Genomic DNA, 8,623 nt, shown 5'->3' with positions numbered 1-8,623 from the left:
GCCTTTCACAGAAACATAAAAACCCTTGGGAAGTCATAACTGCTAGACCGGCCTTTCAAGAATAGCTAAAGGGAAGTTGAAAAGGGTGGAGCAAGATGGTCAAATAGGACCCTCTAGGGATCATCTCAACACAGAAACATCAATTTGAACAACTATCCATGCATGAAAATACCTTCACAAGAGCTAAGGAAACCAAGTGAGAAATCAAAGTACCTAGTTTTAGCATAATAAGAAAAGATGCATTAAAGAGGGTAGAAAGGACAGAGTCACACTTCACCCCATCCCCAACTTCTAGCAGCCCAGTGTGGAGGGAGACACAGCCTGCTTGGAGGAGGGAAAATGAAATGAGAATGAAACTGGAGGAGGGAAAATGTAGTGAAGCTCAGGGCCAGACTCAACATGGTGAAAAACTCAGTACTAGGCAAAGCCCTAAGGCCTGTGATCCAAGGCCAGGGCCTGTGGATGGAGTTTCTGGATTTGCTCCACTGCTAGACAACAACCTATGGCCTACATATGACTTTCTGGTGTTCTGGCCTGCATCACTGCCAGCCATCTATTGTGGTCTCAGGATATTTGTGAAGCTCAGCAGCAGGCAGGCCATAATGGCATGGACCTAGGGTACACCCTGGGTCTGTGTTGGTCTCAGCAGTCATGGGCATTAGGTAAAACCCAGATTAACAATGTTCAGCCATTACAGCAACAAGACTGTCCCTATGATCCCTCTCCCAACCCTGGGCAGCACAGCATGGAAAGTGACTCTTCTACTGGAGGGAAAGATGGGGAAATAAGTATAAAATTTTTGTCTTGAAACTCAGTGCTAAGTCTACTGCAGTGAAATACAACACTTGTAAGAATCAGGTAACATCTGCCCTAGGCCAGTGCCTGCAGAAAGGGTCCCTGGGCCTGCCCCAGCACCAGGAAAAGACCTTTGGCCCTAGTGGGACAGTTTCATGTTTGGGACTGCATCACCACTGGCCATTTTCAGCAATTCAAAGACACAAATCTCAGCAGCAAGAAGGCCATAGTAGCATGAGCTCTGAGTATACCCTTTTTCTGTATACAAATGCTGAAATAGTGGCAGTGACCATATGCTCCGAGAATGTAATAATCAACCTAGTTAGAATATCTGAAAGTATGGGCACAAACAAAGCCAGACTATGAAGACTTGAATAGCTACCTAATTTTTCAACATGCAAATGTTGTCACATGCCCATAAATACCAAGAACATTCAGGGAACAATAACCTCACCAAAGAGACAAAACAAGGTGTCAGAGACTGACCCCGAAACAATGGACATATGTGATCTCTCAGACAAAAATTCAAAATGGCTGCTAAGGAAACTCAACAAACTTCAAGAAAATACAGAGAAACAATTAAGCAATTCATCAGAGAAAATTAACAGAAATTAAAATAATTTAAAAAAATCAAAAAGAAATCCTGGAGCTAAAAACCACAATGAACCAAATGAAAAATGCAATAGAGGGCATCAATAGCAGAATTTATCAAGCAAAAGAAAGAATTAAAGACAGGCTATTTGAAAATACACAGTTGGAGGAGCAAAGAGAATGAAAGGGAAAAAGGAAAATCTACAGGAAATATGGAACAGAATAAAAATCATAAAAATTTGAATTATTTGGGTTCAAAAAAGATCTGAGACTCTCAAAGGAATAGGAAGCTTATTCAATTAGGTAACACCAGATAAAACATCCTAAACCTAGAGAAGAATATCAATATCCAGGTACAGAAATGTCAAAAGTTGCCAATCAGATTTAATGTAAATAATTCTAACCCCAAGATGTATTATAATCAAGCCCTCAAATATCAAAGACAAAGAGAGGATTCTGAAAACAGCAAGAGAAAAGAAGCAAATAACTTATCAGAAAGTTCTAATTTGCCAGGCAGAAATCTTCTCAGTAGAAACAGTACAAGCCAGTAGGGAGTGAAATGATACATTCAAAGTAATGAAGAAAAGAAACTTGCCAAATAAGAATACTGTACCCAGTAAATCAGTCATTCAGAAACCAAGGAGAGATAAAGACTTTCCCAAACAAAAGCTAAGAAAATTTATCACCACAGATCTCACAAAATGTGCTAAAGGGAGTTCTTTAAACTAAATGAGAGATGCTAATGTACAACAAGAAAATATCTAAAGGTATATCTCAGGATCTTACACTGAAGAAAAAAAAACACGAAAATATGTAAAGGTATAAAATTCACTAAGTACACAGACAAATCCAGTATAGCTTAATACTGTAAATGTGGGACATAAACTACTTATATCTTTACTATGAAGACTAAAAGAAAAAAATACTAAAAATACTAACTGTATTAATGTGTTAATAGATAGGTAATATACAAAAATATAAAATGGGATATAAAAAATTCCAAATGTGTGTGAGGGAATAGAGGTTTTTGTTTGTTTTTTGTTTCTTATCCTATCCTTATAATCAAAATTAAGTTACAATCAGCCTAAAATAACTTGTTATAATTACAAGATGATTTTTATAAGCCTCATGGTAACCATAAAGCAAAAACCTATGACGGACACACCAAAAATAAAAAGGAATCAAAACACACCACGAGAGAAAACCACTTAACTACAAAGGATTACAACAAGAGAAGAGAAAGAAAATGGAAAAGAAAAAAAACTACTAAAAACCCTAGAAAGCAAATAACAAAAGGGCAGTAGTAAGAACTTACTTACTTATTGATAATTACCTTAAAAGTAAATGGATTAAATTTTCTAGTTAAAAGAGTAACGGAATGGTTTTCTTTAAGAAAACCCAATTATATGCTGCTTACAAGAAACTCACTGTATTTGCACAAAGTGAAGAGATGGAAAATAAAATTCCATTTACATGGAAAACAATAAGTATACTTTTGAGTATTTTATGATCTATTTAAATGAATCTAGACAGTCCACATTTAAAATTTTTTTTATTAAGATATAACACAAAAAAATAAAATCTACTGCACCTAAATATACATGCAGATTCATTTTTATACCACTCAAATAAAATGGGTGTATTTTAGCACCTCAGAATGTTCCATTATACCTCATTTCCTAGTCCACCCTCTAGGATAATATATGTATGTATATATAATACACATACAAACACTTTTTTTTACTATGCTTGCTGAGGTTTAACTCACAAATATATGGCTTTCAAGTACACAGCTCAATTAATCTTTGCATGTGTATACACATATGTGGATACCTCTCTACCACCCTGAAATGAAGCATTGCTACTATCTCCAGTATGGTCACTAGTGGCTTTTCCTATTTCCACAAGAAGTAGCTACCCCTTTGTCTTCTGGTGCTCTATATTGACTTTGCATGCTCCAAAATCTATGTAGCTGGGATTACATATACAGTGTGTGTTCTTTTGTATGTATATTCTTTAAATAAATGTTATTTCCATCAGATTTGTTGATATTCTGTGTCAGCTGATTCATTATTTTTGGTTGCTAGGTAGTATTTCCTTGTGTATTACACATTTCTTTCTATATTTAGTAGATTGATATTTGGATTGCTTCCAGTTTCTGGATATTGTTAATAAAGCTGCTATGTAAATTCTTGTTAAAATTTTAAAACAGGATCTGATGTTGTACATTCGGAACATCAACATAAAAAGTATAGGAATAGGAGAATATTTAGCAGAAACTAACAAGTATAGAGGGGTAAAACCTAGTCATGTAATAATGTCATTTCATTCAATATTTTTCCTTAAAAAATTGATGAGAAAAAAAAGGCCGGGCGCGGTGGTTCACGCCTATAATCCTAGCCCTCTGGGAGGCCGAGGCGGATGGATCACTAGAGGTCAGGAGTTCGAGACCAGCCTGAGCAGGAGCAAGACCCTGTCTCTACTAAAACTAGAAAGAAATGATCTGGCCAACTAAAAGTATATATAGAAAAAATTAGCCAGGCATGGTGGCGCATGCCTGTAGTCCCAGTTACTCGTGAGGCTGAGGCAGTAGGATCGCTTAAGCCCAGGAGTTTGAGGTTGCTGTGAGCTAGGCTGATGCCACAGCACTCACTCTAGCCCGGGCAACAAAGTGAGACTCTGTCTCAAAAAAAAAAAAAAAAAAATTGATGAGAAAAAAAAAAATTCCCTGCCAAGCCTCTGTCTATGGGGGTTTCCCTGGGTACTCCAGTTTATTCTTTTATCCCAAAGATGTACCCATTCATTAGGTGATCTCTTGTGTCTAAATTGTCCCAGTATGAGTGTGTTTTGTGTGTGTGTGCATGTGTGCAGCCTGGCATGAATTGTGTACTGTCCAGGGTAGGTTCCTGCCTCACTTCCTGAGCAGCTGAGAGAGGTTCCAGCAACTCTGAACTGGAATAAGTGGGTAAAAACTATCTTAATTGTTTTTATTAATCTTTCTTAAATGTATGCATAGTTCACATTTATTTCTATGTTTAGTATTCTAAGTGTTTGGGGTCTTTATTTAGAAGTTTGGTGATGTTTTTGTTACCAGATATGTGGTGTAGAAACTGGTGCAGTTTGGCAGTGCTAACCAATAGAAAAGAGGAGGGGGGGCAAAAATGAGGAGACCAGTGAATATTTAGAACCTAACCCACAACAACAGGAACTTGAGGTTAGGGACTTTTCCCAGCCAGGAGCATACGCAGAAACTAGAAGCTAATGTCTAAAGCTGACCTTTTTGCCATTAACATACATTAGCCTAATAAAAATCACACCCATCAGTGCCATGATAGTTTACAAATGTCACGGCAACCCCTGGAGGTTACCCTATAAGGATAAAATTAGGGAGGGCTCTTAGCTCTAAGAACTCTCCACCCTTTTCCCAGGAAAGTAATGAATATTCCACCCACCATTTAGCATGTCATAAGGCATAGACATAAAAGCCAAAGTGTGGTAAAAGCTCAGAGTCTTCTCTACTCGTGGAGAAAGACCTGTTTCCCCTCAGAAAACATTCTTTTGCTTTCTATTCCTGTGCAAAAATAGCCTGGAATAAAAGCTGTTTGTGTGAGTTGTTCATGTCTGTCATCACTCCATCACACCTGCAAGCTTGTGATTCTTCCAAGCCAGGAGCCAAAGAACTGGGGCAACACCCCTCAAAAAAACAACCCTGGCAGGAACTTAACTCGTGTTTATATCAATCAGCCTGAGGTAGAATGGGTTTTGTAGTATGTTCTTGGGCTTAAAGTTTCAGTTTCCAAGAAGCTATTGATGATATTAAGTGAAGAGTTACTATATTATTAAAAGCAAGAATTAAGATAGTATGAATAGGACAGGCATCGTGGCTCACACTTGTAATCCTAGGACTCTGGGAGGCCAAGGTGGGAGGATTGCTTGAGCTCAGGAGTTCAAAACCAGTCTGAGCAAGAGCAACCCCCTGCCAGGTGTCGTAGCATGTGCCTGTAGTCCCAGCTACTCAGGAGGCTGAGGCAAGAGGATAGCTTGAGCCCAGAGGTTTGAGGTTTCAGCGAGCTAAGATGACACCACTATACTCTATCCAGGGTGACAGAGTGAAACTCCCTCTCAAAAAAAAAAAAAAAAAAAGGATAGTATGCATATTTGTTTATTGTTTATCTCCTCTAATATATTTTAAGACCCAGTAAAACTGAAGGTGCCATGTGTGTTTTTGTGCACTGTTGTTGCATCAGTGCCTACCTAAAACAATGCCTGTCTCATAAGACATTCAATAAATTTGATATGTGAATGAATAAATGAGAAAGAGTGCTTAACAATGTCAAATATTATAGACATTTTATTTAGATGAGTAGAACAAAGAATCACTTGCATTTAATAATCAAAAATTTATTTTATTAAAATAAAACATTAATAAGTAGGATGTAAAACTCCAAAAATCTTAACTTCTCATAATAACACTAGGTGACAAATTATCCTCCCAAACTTTAAAATACAAAGGGATGGTGCTGAAGCACTGAGAACAACAAGTTGCCATCAACAAGTTGGTACCATCAAGTTGTTGGAAGACATTAAAAAGGCAAAATGAATTCTGGCCCTGAGGACAAGAAAAGTCTCAAGTCACTAGAAAATTCAGTGGCCAATCTGAGAACAGCAGACAAAAGTGGGAAGAAAATTCACAGGTGAGTGCAAGGGAACTGTGTTAAGATCAAATTGTGCTGGGGAAGTCTGGTTCCTATGAATTGTCAAAATTAAGCAAACTTAAAAAGCAAACTCCTAGAAACAGAGAACAAAATGGCCATCATCAAAGACTTGGAATGGAGGGATCGGAGACACATTAGTCAAAGCACACAAAATTTCAGTTAGGAGAAATAAGTTCAAGAGATCTATGTATATCATGATAACTATATTTAATAACAAAATATTATATACTTGAAAATTGCTAAGAGTAGAGCTTAAGCTTTCTCACCAAACACACACATACGCACATGCACACACACAAAAAAATGGTAAGTATATGAGGTAATGCATATGCTACATAGCTTGATTTAGCCAGTCCCCAAATGTATACATATATCAAAACATTATGCTGCATATAAAAAATATATGCAATGTTTTTGCTAATTTAATAAAACTAACCAAATTAATCTCTTCCGTACAAAGGCCTCACTGAAGAGATTCTGTTGGGAATAGAATACAAACTGAAAAAAACAGGAATACTAAGTCAAAAAAACGTAATGGGTGAAATCATGAAAATTAAATGAGAAAATTGAGAATATGGAATGTACATGACAGGCAATCTGGGTTCTTCAGCAAATAAATTGTAAGAAAAAAAAGAACCATAGGGAACTCAAAGACTTAAAAGATATTTCTTAAGAGCTGTTTTAACTAAATATAAACATATGGTTATAATAGCCACTAAGGAATAGAGAAGAGCTTTTCTGTTGATATGAAAAAGAAGTTTACTCCATGTACTCCATGTAATTTTCCATCTGACTTCTCATTTTCCATATGATTTGCCTTGCTGAACCTTCTTTCAGTTCTTAGAGGTATATGCTGTTTCCTCCATCTGAACCAGTCAGCAATTGTACTAAATCTTATTCATCCTTCTGATTTTACCTTAATTTTCACTTATTCTAAATCCCAGGCATGATCAGCACCTTGTCCTATATATCCATTCTAAAATTCCCCTTCATGTCATGTGTCAAGATGTAATTGTTTATATCATCTGTTGTAGGTCTTCTCTGTTGGATCCAGAAGGGGAATGAGTATATCATTCTTATTGCTGTATCCTCACTGCCATGATGGTACCTAGCATGTAATACTTTAGTAACTATTTGGTCAATAAATGAATGACTAAATGAGTCAGAGATAACAGGTATGTAAATTACAGCAATCGATTCGTTTGTGTGTGGCATATGCCCATTTCTATCGCCCAAGTTACATCCATTTCTTGCTTCTTTATACATATTCTCTTTCAGTGCCCCCATGGCCACACCTAGGTACCTTTATTGCCCTGCCTTGCTTGGTCATTGATATCTCTAACTTAACAGAGGGCCAGGCCATCACACTTGTTGGGTACTGAGGCCTGCTCTGGTGTCAGGTGAGGCTTTGGAAGTTTGAGCCCAGAAATACCAAATTAGCACCTAGAAATGAAACTCAAACTGTTCTCTACATTTTTTGGCAGTTATTCAATGTTATAGTTACATTAAGAACTCTATGATATTGTTTTTTTAAAGAAAGTTTTAAATGTCAAAGAATTATCTGAAAATATGCTTATAAAAGCTTATGTCACATCTGAGGCTCAATCAAGCCATGGGATGTCCCAAGGAAAGCTGTGGACTCCTTGCTGAAGAAGCCTGACAAGCATCTGAGAAGATCTAGGCAGCAAATGACATAAGGAAGTCCAGACATTCACATGGTGGCATCAGCAAAGTATAATGGTGGCAGAGAAAAGTCATAGCAAATGGTAGAACACAGAACAAAGGGATTGAAGAAGGAGACTTGGTTGAAATTAAGAAAATAAAGCCAACATTAAGTGACAGAAACATGTCAAACAGAAAAGCAAGAACAAGGGAACTATGAGTAGAATCTGCCTGGAAGTTGAGAGGCGGCCACAAGACACAAAACATTTATGTGAGCAAGGATTCAAGAATCTAGTGAAGAATAAATGTGGACAGTAATGAGGAAAGTTATTATGTGGTTGCACATATTAAATAGAACTCATTTCAAAATTGGCCTAGACTTACATTCAAAAGATAGAGTCATAAAACTAATGATTATCAATAGTACAAATTAGAAAATAGGCTGAAATATACATGCTAAAATTCATTGTATTAATAGTCACACATACACACATCTGTATTTGTCTCTTTAGTATTTAATTTCTATCCTGAGGACTCAGTAGTTTGGTAGATATATATTTATTTCTGCTCTATTGATGTTATAGCTAATGATGGGTTAAATACAGTACATTATATACAGGTCACTGTGAAAACACAGAAAGGAAAATCAGTAGTAATGATAACAAAGGGCTTCCTGGAAGCAGCAACATTTAAGTGAATTATGAAGATACTTTAAACAAAATATAGTTAAGTATCATATCACTAATTGATACTATTAGAACATCTAATGCCAGTAACAATGCAAAGCATCTGAACAACATAATAAACTTGAACTAATGGATAGGTAGAGAAAAACCATCCAACAAATGCACAATATATAT

This window comes from Lemur catta, chromosome 7 (genome assembly GCF_020740605.2).
Source record: "Lemur catta isolate mLemCat1 chromosome 7, mLemCat1.pri, whole genome shotgun sequence".
NCBI lineage: Eukaryota > Metazoa > Chordata > Mammalia > Primates > Lemuridae > Lemur > Lemur catta.
This window is presented reverse-complemented; position numbering follows the sequence as displayed.